The 23,741-nt window shown below is 45.0% G+C and overlaps 1 protein-coding gene and 1 long non-coding RNA gene across 3 annotated transcripts in view; both read right to left on the bottom strand.

Moving 5' to 3' along the window:
- cfap299 (cilia and flagella associated protein 299) overlaps positions 1–23,741 on the bottom strand; it is an 814,201-nt gene that overhangs the window by 222,636 nt on the left and 567,824 nt on the right. The gene's annotated exons all lie outside the window — the stretch shown is intronic.
- LOC138758177 (uncharacterized) lies at positions 14,952–21,622 on the bottom strand. Its single transcript, XR_011354193.1, has 2 exons — positions 21,453–21,622; positions 14,952–15,421 (listed from the first exon to the last, which is right to left on the bottom strand). It is a non-coding gene; the product is annotated as an uncharacterized lncRNA (long non-coding RNA).

Raw genomic sequence — 23,741 nt, forward strand, 5'->3', positions numbered from 1 at the left:
CGGCCAACCTTGTTCGGGCTGACTAAATTGTCTATACATTCTAGTCCAATTTTCTCATAGACAGGTGCATGGAGAACAAAGGTTCACAGAGATAAATGTCTTTTAAATGTTACGATTGTACCTGTCTCTGCCACTGTTTCTGGCAGCTCATTCCAAATTCTCACAATCCTCTCTACAGAAAAAGGGGCCCCTCAGGTCCCTTTAAAATTATTCCCCTCTCACCTTAAATCTATGCCCTCTGATCTTAGATTCCCTTACAGTGGGGGGAAAAAAGAATATGATTATTTACCTATCAAAGGTTCCTTTTATTGTCATGTTGCATTAAAGTGTAATATATATGATATATTTCAACTTCTGTCTGCCCCAAGGCAAGCAGAGTTGCCATGAGCATTCCCAATGCCCTTAACCATAGGAGAAACGGAATCAAAAGAAAATCCCTTCAGAGGTACCGAGTGTCCGTGGGTTCATCTCCAGTGCTTCTGCAGCCTCAGACTCCAATTCATAGGCAACCCGAGCTCCAGATCCAAATCTCTGACACGATTCTGAAGCCTTCAGCACCCAATGCCCTTCTTGCCCTTGGCATCCAGTTCCAATACATGGCTCCCGTGAGCCAGATTTCAGCCTGTTGTGGGTCCTTCGACTGGGTCGCCAGCAGCCCGTAGTCTGTGTGAGTGCTTCAAGTGCAACTTGTCAACCGCCCGCAATCTGTGTGGGTCCTTCAACCCCTTGAGCCCCTCGTGGGTGTGCCACCATGGTTACCATTGCGTCGGGTTGACTCCTGGGCTACACCTTCTCAACCGTGGGTGTTCTCTCCATTTCTGGTGGCCTGCTCTCCCGGAGTCTGCAACCCTTTGTGTTACACTGCCCAGCGCAAGTACTGACATCTTGGGCACAGACCCCTGGTTGCAAGATTTAAAAATATCACTTTTGGCTCCTTTCACTTGCTATTTAAAGCCTGGACAGAGCCATTGGCATTAGGACTGGGTGGTAGGACCCTGCAGAGCAGTGCTAGGTCTCCGCTCCTCACTCTTCCATACCAGTGGCAGCGTTGCCATGACAGCAGCTTCGGCAGGCCTGCTATTCTTTTCTTGGTACTCCTCATGATTTTGTAAACCATGGAGGTATAATCATGGAGGACTCCAAAAGGGGAACAGATAGATAATTCTGCTGCCTCAAAAGAGTGCCAGGATAATGTGTGGCCTGTCAAGTGCTTGGGTCCATGATGTCTCTGAGCGGTTGCAGAATATTCTTGAAGGGGAGGATAAGCAGTCAGACATTGTGATACATATTGGTCCCAATTTCATCGTCAGGAGTGGGGTAGAGGTCCTACAAAGTAAGTTTAGGAAGTCAAGAAGGAGACTGAACAGCAGGACCTCCAAAGTGGCAATGTCTGGTGTCCTCCCAGTGTCACAAGCTAGGGAAGGTCAGAACATGAAGGTAGTGCAGATAGATGAGTGGCTGGAGATGGTGCAGGGGACAGGGTTCAGACTTCTCGAATCATTGGAACCTTTGAGGGAAAGGGGGTGACCTTGACAAGTGGGAAGAAATCGAGGGGAACCAATATCGTGGCCGGTGAGGTTGCTCATGCTATTGGGGGTGGGGAGTGGTTTAAAATGAATTGATAAGGGGGTGGGAACTAAAATAATGAAGGGGCTGTTGGTGCACAAATTTGAGGAAGGACAGGCAGTTTCCACAATTGAAGCCTCTGGGATGAGACTCCAAAAAAGTAAAAAGCACAGAACTGGAGGTTTTATATTTAAATGCATGTAGGTTATCAGAAGAAATAACGTGGACGGCCTTGCAATACAGCTACAGATTGGCAGGTATGATGTTGTGGCCAGCACAGAGTTGTGGGTAAAAGATGGATGTCATTAGGAGATGAATGATATGCAGGCTATGTTGGTAAGAATACATTAAATCGTTAGAAAGAGATGACTTAGGATCAGAAGTAGTAGAATCATTGCGGGTTGAGTTAAGAAATGGCAGCTGTATACAGACCCCCCAAACAGAAAACAGGATGAGGACAACAAATTATTACAGCAAATAGTAAAGGTTTGTTAGACGGGCAAAGTTATGGTAGTGATGGGGGATTTTAACACTCAAGTATATTGGTACAATTAGGTTGGGATTGGATCTTGAGAGAATTTGCAAGATAGCTTTTTGGAGCAGTTGGTTGATGAGCCCACTGGGGGATTCACCTGTATTGGATTGAGTGTTATGTAATGCACCAGTGGTAACTACAGAGCTGAGAGCAGTGGTTCTCAACCTTTTTCTTTCCACTCTGTGGTGGTACACCAGCAGCCTACTGCAGGAGGCAATCTCTGTACCTGCAGAAAGGTAAGGGGACAGGACAACACCTGGCCGGCTGTCAATCTGTCAGCCTGAAAGGATCAAGCCCCACCCAGTTGGGTGCCAATCACCCTCAGGGATACAAGCCTGCACCAGCCTCCTAAAGCTCACTCAGTTACTGCAGCTACAGCCAGCCTGGCTCTGTGGAAGTCTTTGTGGATTAAAGCCTGTTGTACAGTCCTTACCTTGTGTGTGTCTGATTCTGGCTAACAGCGCACCACAATTTAATCCACAAATTTTCCCACAGTTGCCATGGAAAAATTTCTGTGTGCAAGGAGCCTTGAAGTCGATCCATGCCACCCGGAAGCCTAGACAGGATTCATGATCTGGCAGCACGTGATCGAGGCACACGAAGGCGGCATCCTGGACTCAGATCGGAAGAAGTTGGTTCTACTCCGATCAAAGCTGGGTCCCCACACCTTCCAGGCAACCAAAGGCTGCTCCACGTACAAGAGCGCAATGGACACTCGAGAACTTGTACAAGCCCCCATGAATGGGGTCTGTGCAAGGTACCTCCTCAACACCAGAGTCCAGCAACCCCAGGAGACGCCAGAGTCTTACCTGGGACACCTGCGAGAGTTGGCCCAACCATGTCTGGCTGAACCCAGGGTAGGTGCAGAGGAGGTCAGAGGCTGATCCAGGACACCTTCGTCTGAGGGTTACGCTCGAGGGCCATCCAGCAGAAGCTGCTGGAATACAATATCTACACCCTGACCAAGACTGTGGAAGTGGTCCAAACCCTGGAAGCAGCAGCCCTGTACGTCAAAGCCTTTGATTCCAGGTTACCCCAGACTCACCCATGGCCCTCTCACACTGCAGCTGCAGCCCCAGACCGAGCTGGGGAGGAGAACATCATTGCGACAGGTGCCTGGCACCCCTGTAAGTACTGTGGTTCCTGGTGTGGGTCAGATCGACGATCGTTCCAAAACTGCCCAGTTAGGAAACAGTAATGTTCCTGATGCGGCAAGAAAGGCCACTTCGCAAAAGTGTACATCTCAAAACCTGTCGACAGTTCAGCAGCCCTCAATGACCCCCCCCCCCCCCCTCCCCACTACGTGCATGTGCCAGGCAGCGCCATTGTCCCCACGACTACTTCTGCCTTCCCTGACTCGATGGTGCAACATCCCATCCTGCCGGCGACTGTCGCAGCGTGTGCCCCGAGCACCTGCACTAGCCCCCACCAGTGCCGCACGCCGAGAACTACAGCGACGTCACTTCTGGCTCACGGTGTGACATCACCTCCAGCTGACAGAATTACATCACTGCCACCAACCGTGATGACATCACTTCCCCCAGCGCAATGGAGACTGCTGGGGAAGGAGGCCAGCCATTCAGCTGGCACCCATGTGCCGCTGCCATCTTGGACCAGGCAGCAGCTGATATGGAGGGCCCCCAATGACGTGGTCAACACAGGTGATGACCAGGCCACCCTACCAACGCTCCCCACGCCTCTGGGTGCCATCGGTTTCCACACGCCATGACCGATGTCGACATAGTCAACACGGGCGATGACTAGGCCACACTACCAACGCTCACCAGGTCTCCAGAAGCTATAAATCACTGCACACAGCCGAAGAGCGATGAATCAGACTCCAGATGGTCCTGGCCACCACCACGCTGACCAGGGATATCCCTCATGACCCTGGGCGTTCGATGATGGACATGCAAGTCAATGGGCAGATAACGAAGTGCCTATTCAACAGTGGCTGTACAGAGAGCTTCATTCACCCGAGTGTGGCCCAATCCCCGAGATTAAAAGTCCACCCCACCACCTGCTTGATTGCCCTCGCTGCCAAGGATAAGACTGTTGGTACCCTCAGGCACTGCTCAGCCAATATAACTGAGGGAGGGGAGACTTACACAAGGTTTAGGCTTTTGGTCAAGCCTAAACTCTGCGCCCCACTCTTCCTGGGCCTAGATTTCCAGTGCCACCTGCAGAGCATCACCCTTGCTTTCGGGGGGGCCCCAACCTCCACATATTACACAGTACGCCCACCTACCAGCCCTGGTCAAGCTGCGGCCTCTCCACACTGTGCATCACCCCACCAGCACTCTTTCCACCTCTTGCACTAGGCTGCAAGCCAATCGCTGCCCAAAGTAGGCACTATTGCGCTGCAGACAGAGACTTCTTCAAGGCAGAGGTGCAGTGACTCCTGGTGGAAGGCATCATAGAACTCAGTAACAGCCCTTGGAAGGCCCAAATCCTGGTGGTCAAAGGGGGAAGTAAGCAGAGGATGGTTGTGGATTACAGCCAGACCATTAATCAGTACACCCAGCTGGACGCCTACCCCTGCCAAGGATTGCCAACATGGTCAATGAGATAGTCCGCTACCAGCTTTTCTCCACGATTGACCTGAAGTCGGCGTATCACCAAATCCCCATCCACCCAAAGGACAGGCCTTACACCACCTTTGAGGCGTTCAGGCACTTGTACCAGTTCCGCCAAGTTCCCTTTGGAAACAGGGTTTCAGTTTTCCAGCGGGAGACGGATCACATGGTAGACTGGCACAAGCTGAAGGCGATGTTTCCATACCTGGATAACGTCACTATCTTTAGCCGTGACCAGCAGGACCACGATGCTAACCTGGAGAAGTTCTTCCAGACAGCCAGGGAGCTGAACCTCACTTACAACAAGGAGAAGTGCGTGTTTAGCACACCCGCCTCGCCATCCTGGGGTACATCGTGGCCCATGGAGTCATCAGCCCAGATCCAGAATGGATGTGCCCATTAATGGAGTTACCCCTCCCCCCCCCATGCTAAAGGCCCTCTGCAGGTGCCTTGGCCTGTTCTCTTATTACTCGCAGTGGGTCCCTCGCTTCTCGGACAAGGTCCGCCCACTGGCCCAAGCTACAACTTTTTCCCTCCCACCTGAGGCGCAGGGAGCCTTCACCCGCATCAAGCAAGACATCATGGATGCCACAATGCAGGCTATGGATGAGGACTCCCCCTTCCAGGTGGAGAGCAATGCCTCCGCAGTGACCATTGTTGCTACCCTCAACCGGGGGGGCACCCCATCGCTTTCTTCTCCAGGACCCTCCACGGCTCCGAGCTAGGGCACTCAGCCATTGAAAAGGAGGCCCAGGCGATTGTGGAATCAATCCGCCACTGGTGCCACTACCTGGCTGGCGGAAGATTCACCTTCCTCATTGACCAGTGGGTCGTGGCATTCATGTTTAACACTACCCACAAGAGCAAGAACGACAAGATACTGTGCTGGAGAGTCGAGCTGACAACCTACAGCTACGACATCCTGTACTGCCCCGGGAAGTTTAACGGTCCCCCGATGCCTTCTCTCACATCTGCGTGTCTACGCACGACAACAGGCTGCAGGTGTTGCATGAGTCACTGTGCCATCTGAGAATCACCAGGTTGTACCATTTCATCGAGTCCCAAAACCTGCCGTACACCATCAGGGACGTCAGGGACATGACTAAGGCCTGTCGGGTCTGTGCAGAGTGTAAACCCCGCGTCTTCCGCCCACCCCAGGCCCATGTTGTCAAGGCTACTCGGCCTTTCGAGTTTCTCGGCATGGACTTCAAAGGGCCTCTGCCTTCCACAAACTGGAATATCGACTTCCTCATGGTAGTGGACGAGTACTCACGCTTCCCTTTCGCTAGCCCTTGCCCGGACACCTCCATGGCCATCGTCATCAGGGTCCTGGGGCAGATTTTCACCATGTTTGGCTACCCCGCCTTCATCCACAGCAACTGGTGGTCTAATTTCGTGAGTGACAAGCTGCACCAGTACCTGACGGCGAGGGGCATCGCGACCAGTCGCATGACGAGCTATAACCCGAGAGACAATGGGCAAGTGGAACGCAAGAACAGGGTGGTCTGGAAAGCAGTCCTCCTGGCTCTCAGGTTGAAGGGTGGGCCGTTGAGTACTGGCAGGACGCTCTGCCCGAGGCACTCCATGCCATTCGGTCGCTGCTGTACACAGCTACCAATGAGTGAGGAGTCTCCTTGGTGGCTCCCAGCATGGCTCATGTCCCTGGGACTGATGATCATGCGTAACCACGTACGGACACACAAGGCTGAAGCCCTGGTCGAGCAGGTCTTCCTCCTACATGCAGACAATAACTATGCTTTCGTTAGGTTCAGCAGTGGCAGGGAGGATACCGTCTCAACCAGGGACCTGGCACCAGCAGGAGCACCCACCACCACGCCACCCTCCAGCCCAGGATGACGCTGACTGGGAATACATCCCCATCCTTAGGCAACTATGGAGCGCGCATGACCTCCTTGACCATCGGGGCCTGCTTCAGTCTTGGGGGACAAACCCCCCACCCATCCAATACAACCCTCAAACATCGATCCCGGCCACCCCACCAGCCACACAGACCCCTGCTGCCAGCCCCCCCACTTCCCCTCTGACCAGTGACCAGGAGCCAGTCCTACGATGGTCACAGAGACCCCGGCAGTCACTGAATCATCTCAACCTGTAAATATTGTATGTATATAGTGGGTGCGATTCCTTATTACTGCCCCCCCCACCAGGACAATTTTAAAGGGGGTGAATGTGGTGGTATACCACTGGCCTACTGCAGGAGCAACCTCTGTACCTGCAGAAAGGTAAGGGGACAGGACAACACCTGGCAGGCTGTCAATCAGTCAGCCTGAAGGGATCAAGCCCCACCCGGTCAGGTGCCAATCACCCTCCAGGATACAGGCCTCCCAAAGCTCACTCAGAGTTGCTGTAGCCACAGCCAGCCTGGCGCTGTGGAGGTCTTTGTGGATTAAAGCCTGTTGTACAGTCTTTATCTTGTGTGTGTTTGATTCTGGCCAACAGTGCACCACACACACTCACATCCCACTTTAAGTATTTCCTATGCCATAGTTGTTCTGCGATTATGGGATTGCTTAAGGTGGGATGCGAGTGGTGTAACAATATTAATATTTGGGGATAATTTATACGATTTAGAGTAGGTCACATACATTCACACATTTTAAAACAGATCTTATTTGAAAGACTGAAGAATTAACATTGCAGGATCTCTGGAGAATGTAAGCACTTTTCACAAGTAGGTGTTAATTGAACTGATGGCATAAAATGCTTGACCATTGTCTTGCTGGAGTCATGCTGTCTATCAGTACCCTTTCTGCAAAGGGCTCATAGAAAGGTCACTCCTGGATTTTGTTTATCTAACAACAGATGGGAGCAGAAGAAAGAACTCTTGTTGTTTTGCTCAGGAAGATGGGGGTTTTGCAAGACATGAGTCACATGCTCTCTTTGGAGTTTCAGTTGGAAGAGAGAGAGAGAGAGAGACTTGAATTAACAGCTCACTCAGTCAGTGTGTGGAACACTGACAAGTAACTGAAAAATGCAATCCAGGGAAAACAGTTTGAAACTGATGAAAGCAAGTTCCAGAGCAGTAGATGGCTGGAAGTGCTATCTGTCTGATGTTTCTCTTGAAATAGAGGAAGGAGTGGAACTCTGTGGTAGCTTGAAGAAAGAGGTTACCATCCAGAAAACCCTGATGGGCCTGATGGGGCAAGTTTCATCAGCGAGACCCTGAGGTGACTAGTGGTGGTACCTCAGTTGTGGAAATGCTGGAGCCACAAATATCTCTCTCTGCAAATCCTACAAGAACCTTTCTGAGTGGTAAACATTTACCTTTCAAGCACCAAGCCTGGTGCACGTTATACATGTTAAATTCTGTGCTGAGTATGGTGATTGCCTGCAACCAGAGAACTTGGAAGAAGAAGTGAGATTGAACTGTGAACCAAAGAACTTTTCTTGAATTTACACACACATTACATACACGTGCGTTTAGAATTGGAAGGGGGTTAATTTAGGTTAGTTAAGTATAGAGTTAAGTTAATGTTTGATTCTATTTTCATGTTTGAAGTTGATTAAAAATAACTTTTGTTTGAAAGCCACATCTTTATGAATGTCTATTGCTGCTGGGTTTTGGAGTCCTTTGGGCTCGTAACAGTGGAAAGAAAAAGTTTGAAAATCTTTGTTTTAATCGTACCTAATTGACTCATTATGTGCATGGTTTCAGAACTCCAAAGGAAATGGGCCAAAACAAAATATTTCAGTAACAATTGGGTCTAGAGCAGTGGTTGTCAACCATCCCTTTGCACTCACATCCCACCTTAGGCAATCCCTTATCCGTCACAGAGCACCGATGGCATAGGGATCACTTAAAGTGGTATGCGAGTGAAAAGAAAATGGTTGAAAACCAATGGCTCAGGGTAAAGGAGCACCAAGGGGGCAGTGATCACAATGTGATTGAGTTCAAATTGAAATTTAACAAGGAGAAACTAAAGTCAGATGTACTAGTGTTTCAGTGGCATGAGAGAGGAAGTGACCAAAGTGGATTAGAGGGGGCATTAGTAGGGAGGACAGAAGAGCAGCAATGATGGAGCTTGTGAGAAACGAGGAAAGTGAATGATAGATATATTAAAAAGAGGAAAAATTCAAATGGAAAAATATCACAACTGTGGATGACAAAGCTAAAGTAAAAGCAAAAGAGAGGCCAAACAAAGAAGGAAAATTTAGTGGGAAAATAGAGGATTGAGAAGTTTTTAGAAACTTGAAGGTGCAGTGAATTGGGATTCACTGGTAGGGTCTTGTGCTGATGGCTGGCCCCATCTCCCGGCTCCACTCCCATCTGCTCACATATAACCCTGGTTTCACCCCAAACCCTTCCGGAGACTACTGTGAAACCCTACTCAGTTATAAGCTAATAAAAGCATTTGTTCTCCCTCTGGTCGTGAGAGCTTTTATTCAGGCTACAATTTTATTAGCTTATTCCCCAATGATGGAAGTGCTACTCAAGCCAGGTATTCTGCTGATAGACCCTCTGTCCCCCACGCAGCTGAGGAATTCACACACTAGCTTCCATATACATTTTCCACACCGATGAACTCAGGAGGTCTGCACTCGTTTCGAGGGTAGGAACAAAAGGCTATGCAGTCATCAGGGACTACTCTACACATGATGCTGCTATCGAGGTGTTGAAGGCCTGGTACCTGAAATCGCAAAATGAGGTCCTAGCGAGGCAGCGACTCGCTCTACATCACCAGCAGACAAGATAGACCATCAATAACTATTGCTGGATCTGTGGACTCCTGACAAGAAGTGCAGGTATGAAGCAGATATGGGCCACATTTGTGAGGAAGAATGGATCCAGGACACTCTAGTCGCAAGTGTCCACTCGAGGTACGAGACAGTGACTACTCGAGTTGGGAAAGAAGGACTTGGCTAGCCACGATGAACTGGCCAAATCGTTAGAACTGGCCAAGCTCGAGAATGATGACCTCAAAGGCAGCGAGCTCGTTCACCCAGGTGATCTTTTCCAAGGACCAGCTGCTCCCATGACCCCAGCCCTAACAGATGCCGCTTCCCATACTAGGGAGTGCTCCCGCGTCCGGGAGAGCTAGCATTCCCGATATCGTTGCCTGGCCAAAGACTCGGTGTGTTTCAGCTGTGGCAAAAAAGGGCATTGGACGAGGGTTTGCCTTGCAAGGGGAAGCCCGGGGAAGTCCGCAGCCTGCACCGCTCCTGGATCCAATTCCAGCCCCAAGTCGTCTGCCCTGAATTCACCCGAGCCCACTTGCTGTGCTACATGCCAACGAAGGGAGGCAGTGGCAGTCAGGGAACAGCGCGAAAAGGCTTGCCGGCCATCTTGCTGTGACCTAAATTCAAACTCAGTGCCATCATTATTGGAGGAGGAAAGAGGACAACCATCTTGCTGTGCCACGAGGTCAATGCCATCTTACCCACTCAAGGCAACCCAGAACTGGGGGCCACTCGAGTGAAGAGTATGGAGTCTCCAGGGTCCTAGCTTCGATGGCCCTAGATCAGGAAAGACCTCACCTGCTCAGTGACTGTACCTAATCAGCACAGGCTCAACTGAAAGCTTTATAGACTCATGGCCTGTGCAAGAATACAACCTAAAGATGTATCCTTCCAATTATCACATATTCCTTGCAACCCATTCACATTCTATGCATATTCAACAACATTGTATAGAACAGTCATTTAAAGGGGGGAATTCTGTAAATTTCACCTGTATATACTTGATGAATTGTGTGCTCTGGTGTTGTTGAGTCTGGACTTGCTGTGTCACCTTAAAAACATGACCTTGTAATATTCTGGTCCCCTCCCCCCCATAACAGTTCAAAACCCACATGCCGCCTCTCCACACTGAATATCAACCCTCACCTCCCCCACCCACCTCCATCCCCATTTGAATCTGCAAACCCATTGCTACCAACAGCAGGAGGTACAGTATAGCAGACCAAGATTTCATACAAGTCTGAGACACAACATCAGCTTGATGAAGGTATCTTTGCACCTAGCACCAGCCTGTGGAGAGCACAAGTGGTAGTGGTAAAAGGGGAAAACATCCTGCAGAGTTTTATCCACGTGGTGAAAGCCCTGAACCTTACTTAAATCTCTGACAAGTGCATGTTCAGGACTATGGTCATGCACTTTGATAGTACTAAACGCACAATGATTAAATGGGGAGAAAATTGAAAATACCTAGATGCAAAGGGAAAGTAGAATACCTTAAAGGTAAACTTGCAGGTTGAGTCTAAGGTGAAGAGTGCAAATGTAATGCTGGCATTCATTTCAAGAGGAATAAAATATAAGAGCAGGGAATAGTGATGTTGAGGCTTTATAAGGCACTGGTGCGCCCTCACTTGGAGTATTGTGAGCAGTTTTGGGTTCCTCATTTAAGATGTGATCTGCTGATGTAAGAGAGGGGTCAGAAGAGGTTCACAAGGATGACTCTAGGAATGATAGGGTATCATGTGAGGAACGTTTGATGGCTCCTGGCCGGCACTCCTTGAAATTTAGGAGAACGAGACAGGACAGAGCACATGCAGAAAGGTTGTTTCCCATGGTGGGAGAGTCTAGGACAAGAGGGCGCAACTTCAGGATTGAAGAGCGTCTGCTTGGAACAAAGATGTGGAGACATTTCTTTAGCCAGATTGGTGAATCTGTGGAATTTGTTGCCACAGGCAGCCAAGTCATTGGTGTTTTAAGGCAGAGATTGTTACCTTCTTGATTAGCCAGTGCACCAGTTCCAGTAACAAAAGTAGGGTCACTTTCTTAGATCAATCCTTTTCTCTAGCATGAGCCGGATATGGGGATGGTATTTAAGGTACATATAAAAATAAAAAATGTTTTATTTAAAATGAAGTACCCACATTGCAGTTTTTTTTCCACACAAGGATAAAACAAGGTATAACAAAGTTTCCCATACAAAAATCTTGACAGAAGAAAACACACCTGAATTACCGACTAACACGAAGAAACATGTTCAATATTTCAATGGTAATAAAATTAAAAGTAACAGTGACTGTTCTTATTCAAGTGTTCACCTCTTTTGATGACACTATTTAAAGACAGATTGTTCTTGAATTTGAATGTGAAAGTTCGGGTCACTTTGTACATGTTGGGAAGTTGAATCATGTGTTTCTGCGCATGTAATGGGCCCCTGTACAGTAGTCACAATAGCATGCTCAAATGATATCCATCAATATGCATCTTGCAACTCTCCTTGTTATTGCAACTATGGACTGCGTATATCTGACTATAAAAATGTAGGCCTCTACCAAGAAGACCGACACTCACCTGAGAAAGAAAACCTGTTCGAAAACACCTTAAAGGCACTGATCTAACCAAAACCATTGTTGGGAAATCTGCCACACAAAACAATGATATATTTTTGCCTGATGCACTAATTAACCAAAAGGTTCTCCGATATCGCCTCAAACCGTGCATCTTGGCGCCTCACAGTTTGGCGGGCAGCAACCTCCTTTGAAGAAGACCGCAGAGCCCACCTCACTGACAAAAGACAAAGGAGAAAAAACCCAACACCCATCCCAACCAACCAATTTTCCCCTGCAACCGTGTCGGCTTGTCCCGCATCGGACTTGTCAGCCACAAACGAGCCTGCAGCTGACGTGGACATTTATCCCTCCATAAATCTTCGTCCGCGAAGCCAAGCCAAAGAAAGAAAAATAGTGACTGTTCTTATTCAAGTGTTCACCTCTTTTGATGATGCTATTTAAAGACAGATTGTTCTTGAATTTGAATGTGAAAGTTCGGGTCACTTTGTACATGTTGGGAAGTTGAATCATGTGTTTCTGCGCATGTAATGGGCCCCTGCACAGTAGTCACAATAGCATGCTCAAATTATATCCATCAATATGCAACTTGCAACTCTCCTTGTTATTGCAACTATGGACTGCGTATATCTGACTATAAAAATGTAGGCCTCTCCCAAGAAGACTGACACTCACTTGAGAAAGAAAACCTGTTCGAAAACACCTTAAAGGCACTGATCTAACCAAAACCATTGTTGGGAAATCTGCCACACAAAACAATGATATATTTTTGCCTGATGCACTAATTAACCAAAAGGTTTGGAGGCTTTTCTGATAAGGTTTTCTATTTTCTTTGAAATGGATCATGACCGGTTTGATCCTTATCCAGATGGCCAAATGTACCAGAGAAGTGGTTCACCCTTCTACATCGGTCCTGCTTCATGGATCTGTGGGACGATGACTAGGGCAGCAGTTATTGTTGATAAACGCCCAGTCTTCCCTCATGGAAAGATATTGCACAGAGTTCATCTTTATCTAATGACATGAAAGTAGGCTGGTTAATTCTGTGCAGCACCATCAAAGGGCAGGGAAATTGTTATGCTTACTTGAATGATGCCCTGCAAGATGGATTCCATCAAAAGCAATTTCCAGAGCCCAAGATGAAATCCACTGTACAATGTCACGATTGTTAACCCTCCATGCATGAGAGAATTGTCATTTTGGGTCCACAAGAGATTTCTTCCAACAACTGCTCACCCATCACTGTTCTTTTTATTTTCCTTTCTGCCTCCTCCTTGAAGGTGTGAAGGTTCTCCCCTCAATTATACTTTTGTAATTATAGAACTATAACGATGGATAACACACATACAAGGAATAACAAATTAATAAGGCATTTCCAAAGGGATAAAATTAAATAGCAGGGAAGCACGGTTCAACTTAAATAAAATTTTAATTCTAACCACATTTGGAGTGCAGCATACATCATAAAAAAAGAACTACACCATCTGCAGAATAGACTGAGGAATAATATCAAATCCCAGAGTTATACAGACCAGGAAAGAATGGCCAAGCTGGAACAACTTCTCTTCAGGAAATCGAAGACTGAGGAGTGACTTAACAGACATCATCAAGATCAGATAGGTATGGAGAAAATATCCTCAATTGTCTCCATTTGTACACATTGTAGTTATTTTATTTTTAATAGACGTACAGTACGATAACAGGCCCTTTCGGCCCACAAACCCGCGCCGACCAATTATACTCAACTGACCTACAATCCCCAGTATGTTTATGAACGGTGGGAGGAAACTGGAGCACTCGTAAGAAACACATGCTGCCACGGGGAGAAGTTACAAATTCCTTAAAGATAGTGTCAGATTCAAACCCCGGTCTCTGGAATAGTACAGTAAAAAAGAAAAAAAAAGAAATCTCTTGGTGCCTGCCACAATGACCATCGCCAGTGAGCTGATCTCGCCTCAAACCATGCATCTTGGCACCTCACAGTTCGGCGGGCAGCACCCTCCTTTGAAGAAGACCACAGAGCCCACCTCACTGTCAAAAGACAAAGGAGGAAAAACCCAACACCCAACCCCAATCAACCAATTTTCTCCTGCAACCGTGTATGCCTGTCCCGCATCAGACTTGTCAGCCACAAACGAGCCTGCAGCTGACGTGGACATTACCCCTCCATAAATCTTCGTCCGCGAACCCAAGCCAAAGAAAAGTACGGTAAACATGCTGCCCTTTTATTAAAGGACATAATGTAGTAGTGCATCGGGACTTGTTAGCCATGAAATTAGATAAAATTTTATGTCAGATATGTGTACATCACACACTTTATAGAATGGATTTTAAAGAGCTAATTCATAAAATTGTGATGTGACAATATTAATTCTAAACAGCATTGGGGAGGGGGGGTAACAGTGGTGACATTAGAACAACTACTCCAAAGCTCCCACTATAATTAACAGTCCTTTTACTGAACAAAACACTGAGTCTTAACATGTTTTTCTTAAACTTCCTCAATTAGCCTCATTCATATTGCTGCCAACATTGCCAGGTGGTCCAGCACCCGGGAAGCAAAACAGGGATGTATTGATGGGGATCCAATTTTGAGTGGTTATGAGATTAAGTTCCAACTGTGATGTGTGAAGCAATTGAAAAAAAGCCAGCCATTGTCCTGTCAAGCACAAAGTACAGACTGTAATGCTTATCTTTGTTTTCAATCTAATAGGTTGTATTATAAGAATTCTTGTCCTCTTTGATCCAAACACAAAGTTATTTTGAACGATGGTAGGTGTCAGTTTAAATGTACAGGTGCTGATTGCATCAAAGTGTTCAGGTGTCAAAAGTGTAACACAGAGACTTCACTGAGCTTGTAGAAATGCTGGTGGGTCAGTCTGGAACTCAATGATTCTTAACCCCTTCAAGTATTGATTATATTTGGGAGCGACTTATTGATTTAGCTTATTACTAATCCTGATTGGCTTAGCCAATTGCACTCAAATGTCAATCCTGGAATGAATAAACTCTTACTGATACAACAGTAAACTTTATTCTGCTCTTAGTGTATTTAGAATTCTTGCTGGAAAAACATTCTTGTCATTGTTAATGCAGAGCTGTGGGGTACAGGTGCAGACAAATATGAAGTGATCATTCTTATACATCACAACACTTGAAATAAGAAGTTCTTTGAATTCAGTGAGATTGTTTTTAAATTATTGATGCTTATCTCAGATGTTAACTGCAAAAATGCTGATCTGTGACTCTCCAGCAACAGTTGATATCTGATAAACGAGAGAGGCTGCAGGCTGGTATAGTGGTTACCGTGACATTATGACAGCGCCAGCGACCAGAGTTCAAATGAGGCGCTGTACGAAGTTTGCCCGTTCTCTCCGAGATCTGCATAGGTTTTCCCTGGGTATGTCGGTTTCCTCCCAGCGTCCAAAAATGTATGGGATTGGAAGTGAATAGGGTGTAAGTGGCTGGAATCAACTTCAACTGTGCTGAAAATAAAACAAATCCAATTTCCAGTCAGAACTGGTGAATGATGCGTAGGATCTGCAACACTGCAGTACTTGATTATCTGTGAAAGTTAAGGAAGTACAATCTGAGGGAAGCCAACTCCATTGAAGAAGCACATTTGACCACTATTTGGTGAATTTTCCTCTCGCTCATTCTTCACACTGGGGGCATTGAAGAGATCATCACAATTTTTTTTTTTAAATACAATTTTCTAATCAATGTGAAGCTCAACCTGAGGCTCCAGACTTGCAATAAAACATTCTGATCAAGATCCTGATTCTACGTCACTCCTTATAAAACTTTCTCCTGCCACCTGAGTGGAAGAATCCAGAATCTATCAAGTTTGTACATTTAAGCAAAAACTATTCTCCTGGGGTACTCACAGAACATAGAACGCTACAGTACAGTAAAGGCCCTTCAGCCCTCAATATTTTGCCGAGCTATATATTCCTACAAAAAATGAAACTAAACCCTCCCTGCCTCATAACCTTCATTTTTTTTTCTTTCATCCATGTGCCTGTCTAAGAGTCTCTTAAATGGCCCCAATGTTTCAGCCTCCACCACCACCCATGCCAAGCCATTCCAGGCACCCTCAACTCTATGTGCAAAAAAAAAACTTACCCATGATGTCTCCCCTAAACTTTCCTCCCTTCATTTTGAACATATGTCCTCTGCTAGTCCTGCCCTGCTAAAATCTATGTAGACCACATCTACCACCCAACCCTCATCAATTTATTTTCTTACCTCCTCAAAAAACTCAATTAGCTTCTGTGAGAGATGAGAAAAACTGACATTGCAATATGAACATGAAGAAATGAAGAAAATAAAATTGATACATAAGTAAATGAATGAAGCCAGTGCAAACAACATGAGACATGGATATTAGAAGGCAGGAAGCTGACACTGTCTGAGTAAGATAAGAATCTCCTACACCAGCAAGTTCACTGAATGAAGGAGAGAAGGACAGACAATTGAGAATAGAAGTAGAGTTAGTCTGAATGAGATAAGGGTCGCCAAGCCCCAGATAGAATTAGCAAAATAATTAGAAGACCTTAGATAGTATTAGCAAGTTATACATATATAATTAGTAAGCCATACAACAGATTTTTCAAGTATGCATATTTAACTAGTAAACCCTAGACAAGATTAACGAACCCTGCAGATGAAGGGACTGTAGCCCTGAGAGTCGGGAAGGTGTGAATGGGGACAAGGGCTAGGATGTGAATAAGGACAATGGGAATAGTGGCATAAGAAGACAGCGACAGGATACCCCCTGGTCCTCCAAGTATACTGAAACTGCACGTAGGCAGGAAGGATTGCCTCTGCCAAACCCATCCAGGGGGCAGAAGGATGTAAGGGGGAGGGTATTCTGATGCTGAAATTTACTGTATAAAAGTTGGGTGAGCCCCAGTGTGTGTGTGTATTCCCAGGGTAAGGGGAAGCACCCAACTTTGCATTGTTGCTGTAATAAATGTTCTTTGTTCTCAATTTTTGTCTCGAGCAATTTCTTTAAAGGTACTTCTATTTCTAACACTTCCAAGGCATGACTTTCCCCTCACAAAGTTATGCTTACTGTCCCTGAGAAGACTGTACTTCTCTAAATGGGCCAAGAAAATTAGAGGAACAAATTTGTAGGGAGATAACATACATGTGTGAGAATCATAAGGTAGTGATCATGGGAGATTTTAACTTCCCTCATATTGATTGAGATACCCATACAGTTAGAGGGATGGATGGGCTAGAGTTCGTTAAATGTGTTCAAGATTGTTTTCTAAATCAATTAGAAGAACCGACTCGGGACGGTAAAACTGGATCTCCTGTTAGGGTACGAGCTTGGTCAGGCATCGGACATTAATGTTGGAGAACAAATTGGGTCTAGTGATCATAACTCTTAGTTTTAGGGAAGAGCAAGGAGGGGCCTAAAGTTGAGGTTCTGGATTGGAGAAGAGCAAACTTTGAAGGAATAAAAAGGGATTTGGGGAGTATCGAGTGGGACAGGATATTTTCAGGTAAGGATGTAAATGAAAAATGGAGGATATTCAAAAAAGAAATTTTGAGGGTACAGAGTAGATATGTCCCAGTGAGGATCAAAGGAAAGGCTGGAAGTCATAGGGAGGCTTGGTTTTCGAGAAATATTAGAAATTTGGTTAGGTAAAAAGGGAGGTGTACAAGAGATATAAAGAGCAGGGAGCTGAGAATTTGAAGGAGGACTACAAGGAGTGTAGAAGGAATCTTAAGAAAGAAATTAGAAAGGCCAAAAAAGGCACAAAGAGGCTTTGGCAGACAGAGTAAAAATAAATACAAAGGGTTTCTATAGGTACATTAAAAGTAAAAGATTAGTGAGGGATAAAATTGGACCAATAGCAAGGGTAGGCTGAGTGAGAAGTCAGAAGAAATGGGGGAAATTTTGAATGATTTCTTTGCCTCTGTATTCACAAGGGAAAAAAAAATATTGAACCAGTTGAAGTAAAGAAAAAGTGGGGAGGTCATGAAGCATACAAGGATAACCGAGGAGGTAGTAATGGGTGTGTTGAAAAAGATAGGGGTGGATAAATCTCCGGGACCGGACAAAATATTCCCAAGGACACTCAGGGAGGCTTATGGACAGATAGTGGGACCATTAACAGAAATATTTAGGATGTCACTGGCCACAGGGGTAGTGCCAAAGGATTGGAGGGTTGTGCATGTGGTTCCGCTGTTTAAGGGTCCAAATGTAAACCTGGGAATTATAGGCCCGTGAGTCTGAAGTCTGTGGTGGGCAAGTTGATGGAAAGTGTTCTGAGGGATGGTATTTACAAATATTTGGAGGTACAGGGATTGATAGGGAGTAATCAGCATGGTTTTGTCAGGGGTAGATCATGCTTGACAAACCAAATTGAGTTTTTCAAGGGGGTTACAAAAAAGGTTGATGAAGGGAAAGCTGTGGATGTTGTCTATTTAGACTTTAGTAAAGCTTTTGACAAAGTTCCCCACGGGAGGTTAGGAAAAAAGGTGGAGGTATAAATAAGGAGGTAATGAAATGGATTCAGCAATGGGAGGTGTTAGAGAGTAGTGGTAGAAAATTGTTTGTCCAATTGGAGGCCGGTGACTTGTGGAGTTCCTCAGGGATCGGTCCTGGGTCCACTATTGTTTGTTTATATATATTAACGATCTGGAAGTAGGGGTGGAGAATTGGATAAGCAAGTTTGCGGATGATACAAAGATTGGCGGTGTTGTGGACAGTGAGGAAGATTACCGTAGATTAAAAGGTGATTTAGGAAGGCTGGAGGTGTGGGCTGAGAAATGGCTGATGGAATTTAATACAGATAAGTGTGAGGTGTTACATTTTGGAAAGGCAAATCTAAATAGGTAATATGAATAAATGGTAGGCTATTGAGATGTGCAGAGCAACAAAGGGATTTAGGAGTGATGGTAAATAGTACCCTCAAGTCTGATACTCAGGTAGATGGTGTGGTGAAGGCAGCATTTGGAATGTTGGCCTTCATAAATCAGAGTATTGAATTCAAGAGTAAGGAGGTTATGATGAAATTGTACAAGGCATTGGTGAGGCCAAATTTGGAGTACTGTGTACAGTTTTGGTTACCAAATTATAGGAAAGATATAAACAAAATAGAGAGAGTGTAGAGAAGGTTCATGAGAATGTTGACAGGATTTCAAGGTTTGAATTACAGGGAAAGGTTGTGCAGACTAGGGTTTTTTTTCTCTGGGGCGTAGAAGATTGAGGGGGGACTTGATAGAGGTGTTTAAGATTTTAAAAGGGACAGACAGAGTAAATGTGGATAGGCTTTTTCAATTAAGATTGGGGGAGATTCAAACTAGAGGGCATGGTTTAAGATTGAAGGGGGAGAATTATAAGGGGAACATGAGGGGAAATTTCTTTACGCAAAGGGTGGTAGGGATGTGGAATGAGCTTCCGGCAGATGTGGTCGAGGCGGGATCATTGGTTACATTTAAGGATAGACTGGATCATTACATGGAGAGGAGAGGAGTGGAGGGGTATGGACCAGGTGCTGGTCAGTGGGACTAGGAGGGTGGCGATTTGCTACGGCATGGACTTGTAGGGCCGAACTGGCTTGTTCTGTGCTGTAAGTGGTTATATGGTTATATGGTTAAATGCTTATAAATCCGGTCCTTAAGAATGTAAACATAAAGATAAAAAATGAAATGTGGGAAAAACTATGCTCCGGAACTATGAGAAGTATAATAAACACGAAGTTACGCATGATACAGTATAAATGGTTACACAGGTTATATATCACGTCCCAAAAGTTAAATAAATGGGTCCCAACAATATCAGATAGACGTTTTTGCTGCAAGAAGGAAACTGGAAGAACAGAACATGCAATTTGGGTATGTGAGAAAGTGGAAAAGTTTTGGGAAGATCTAAATCAGGTATTAAATAAAATCACAAAAAGCAATATACCAAAAAATCCAGAGATCTTTCTTCTAAGTAATATCAGTAAGGAATTAGGCCTCAAACTGGATGAAGCGCAAAAAAGATTTATTATGATAGCCTTAGCTGTAGCAAAATAATGCATAATGTCAACTTGGAAATCAGAAGAGAACCTGAGAGTACTGCAATGGTACACAGAAATGAATAAATGTATTCCATTGGAAAAAAATAACATACAATTTAAAAAATAAAGTCACATTATTTGAACAAATTTGGGAACCTTACATGGAACACAACAGAAAGGACCTACTGTGGACCTCCACCCCCTAAAATGATAGAATGAGAAGACAACAAAATGAAAATGAACTGACCCAGTGTGTAAAAGTAGATGACACAATTTTCTTGTTTATTTTCATTGTGTGATGACATTGTTTAATGTATTGTATATGTTGAACGTTTAATGGGTTTGGAGGGGGGTGGGAAGAATGGAAAGAGAGGAGAATATGACACTGCGTACATTCAAGAGGGAAATGTTTGTGTGTATTTTGATTAATATGGTTCATAGTGTGAAAAAAAAAAAATCCTCTTCAATAGTTTACACACCACTGACGCAAGATTCTCCCTATTAACTGTTTTAAATAAGAGGACCATATTTGCCATTCTCTAATCCTCTGGAACCTCCCAAGGCCAAGGAGGATACAAAAATCATCGTCACCATTCAGGTCTCTCTTTTCTTCCTTCCCACAGCAACCTGGGCTATATCTCATCTGGAACTAGGGACTTATCAATCTTAATGTTTTTAAGAAGGATCAGGCACTTTATTGTTCCAAAATCTCAACATGGACCAGCACACAAGCTTGTTTCATGGTGACTTCATCTTGACCAAGGTTCTTTCTTGAGTGAATATTGAAGCAAAGTATTCATTTAGAACCTTCCCAACCTCATCCGCCTCTAGGTACATGTTGCCTCCTTTGTCCTTAAGTGACCCAACTTTCATTCTCATCACTATTTGTTCTCCACCTAAGCATAGAACACCTTGGGATTCCCTTTAATCCGACTTGCCAAAGACCATCTCATGCCCACATAGCTCTCCTAAATCCTTTCTCAAGTTCCTTCCTGGATATCACATAATGCTCATGAGCCCTTTCTGTTTCCAGCTTCCTAAATCTAATGCAAGCTTTCTTCTTCACCAGCTGGCCTCACTAGTTTTGTCAACCTCAGTTCTCTTTTCCTACCAGCTTTTTTTCCTGTCTAAGCAGAACAAACCTATCCAGAACCTCACTCAAGTGGTCTCTAAACATTGTTCACAATATTTCCCCCCCCCCCCACCGAGAACATCATCTCCCAATTTATTCACCCTAGTTCCTGTCTCATTTCATCGTAATTAACCTTCCCCAATTAAATTCTCTAATTTTGTTTGTTTTTATTCCTATACTAACACTCAGGGAGATGTTCTCAGTGGAATCTTTCCATCTCCTCCATTTACAACACCATCCACCAACACATCCTTCTATTGCAACTATCCAGGTAACATTACAATAAACCCTCTTCCTGAGCTTAGAATACTTTTAATAGTATCAGGTGACATTGTCCTTTATTTCCTTGATGGGAATCTGTACCTTTCTGTTGGAACTCTCATAATTTGAAAAAAAAAATGCATCTTGGTTGATGTATGCCAGATCATCACCTCACTTTCCCGTGCATACTTGACTTTTGTTCAAACTAGTTTCCCTGCAGATGTTCGAACACAGAACAATACAGCACAGTTCCAGTCCTTCAGCCCATGATGTTGTGCTGACCTATGGAAATCTTTCCCACAACACTCTAATCCTTCCCTCAATCGCATCATAACCCTCTATTGTGCTGACAGCCACGTACCTGCCTCAAAGATTCTTAAATGACCTAATTGTACCACGCTCCACCATCACCCCAGCAATGCATTCCAGACACCCAGTACTCACTGAGTAATAAACTTACCTCTGACATCTCCTCTGAACTTTTCTCTACTCACTTTAAATAGATGACCTCCAGTATTTGCTATTGTTGCTCTAGGAAAAGGGTGTTGGCTCTCTCATAATCTTATATCTTGGTGAGAAGCCTTCAGCCACAAGAGTCACTGGCTGTCTGTAAGTAGTCATCAGTGCTTATTAATTCCCAGGGTTGATTCTGAAAGTCAGGTGGGGGCTTAGTGCGCACATGTTTGACGTTGGTCAGGCAGTAGAATTTATAAAGGGAAGGACAGCTGACTTTGCTGTTCAATTGAAGAGGAGCCTTCTGCCAGGTGAGTCTGGTGATTGCTGGTAATTAACTATTGTGGGAGGGTTTAATTGGGTAATTAAGAAAATTAGCAGGAACCAATAAAAAGGAGGACTTGCTAAATGAGCAGCAGTTCCCCTCAACAACAAGTATACTGTTTCGGTGGGGGTGCGAAGAAATGATCTACAGGAGACAAGTCATGGCGGTCAAGTCTCTGGCATAGGCTGCACCCTTGGCTCAGAAGGGAAGTGGGGGGGAAACAGTAGGGCTCATGTAGTTGGTCCTGAAAAGGGATTATATAGAGTCAAGGAAGAAGTTTTTTAAAAAAAAAACAGAACCTGAAGGGTGGCAATCTTGGAATTGCTGCCTGTGCTCTATATTGGTAATGGTAGAAATTGGAAGTTGTGGAGGATAAATGTGTGGCTCATGAGCTTGGGCAGGGGTTTAGACTTCTGGATCATTAGGATCTCTTCTGGGGAAAGTCAGATGTACAAATGGATGGGCTGCACTTGAATTGGAGGGTGACCAATATCCTGGCAGGCAGGTTTGCTAGAGCGGTTGAGGAGGGTTTAAACTAGTTTGGCAGGGGGGGTGGGTATCCAAATGAGAGTACAGAGATTAGGGAGGAAGAACACCTAGATTAGAAGGAATGGAGGGAACAGAATGCAAATATAAATGGAAGGGGAAGGTAAAGGTAGTTGGTAACAAAAGGAGTATATGTGGAGAACAGTCTCCAATTGCATATATTTTAATGCAAGGAGCATTGTAAATAAGGAGGATGAGCTGAAGACCTGGATAGACACATGGAAATATGATATTGTGACCATCAGTGAAATGATTGCAGGAAGGGCATGTTTGGCAGTTAAATATTCCAGGATTCTGTTTTAGGCATGATAGAACAGGGGATAAAAGATGGAGTTGCATTGCTTATTAGAGAGGACATTACAACAGTGCTGTGGCAGGATGGCTTGGTGGGATCATCCAGTGAGGCTATTTGGGTGGAATTGAGGAATGGCAGAGCCATGAGTACATTTTTGGGAATGTATTATAGACCACCAAATAGGCTGATGGAATTGGAGGAGCAAATTTGTAAGGAGATTGTGTATAAATATGCAATAAACACAAGGTGGTAGTTGTGGGAGATTACAACTTTCCGAACATTAACTGGGATGCCCATACAGTAAGAGGGCTGGATGGGATAGAGTTTAAGTGTTCAGGAAAGTTTCCTTAATCAATATGTAGAAGAACTGACTTGAGAGGGGGAAATATTGGATCTCTTATTAAAGAACAAGATGGGTCAGGTGACAGATTTGTATTGGGGAACACTTTGGGTCTAGTGATCACAATAGTTTTAGGCTAGTAATGGAAAAGAATAGGTGGGCCAAAGGTTGAGATTCTTGATTGGAAGAAAGCAAATTGGGGGATGAGAAAAGATTTGGAGGGTATGGATTGGGATAAGATATTTTCAGGGAAGAATTTAGCAGATAAATGGAAGATATTCAAAGAAGTTCTGAGAGCACAGAGTTGGTGTGTCATCGTGAGGGCTAAAGGAAAGGTTGGAAACTAGGGAGCCTTGGTTTTCAAAAGATATTGGGAATTTGGTTCAGAGGATGTGTATAAACAGGTATAAACAGCAGGGAATGGATGAACTG

This window comes from Narcine bancroftii, chromosome 3, assembly GCF_036971445.1.
Source record: "Narcine bancroftii isolate sNarBan1 chromosome 3, sNarBan1.hap1, whole genome shotgun sequence".
Classification (NCBI taxonomy): domain Eukaryota; kingdom Metazoa; phylum Chordata; class Chondrichthyes; order Torpediniformes; family Narcinidae; genus Narcine; species Narcine bancroftii.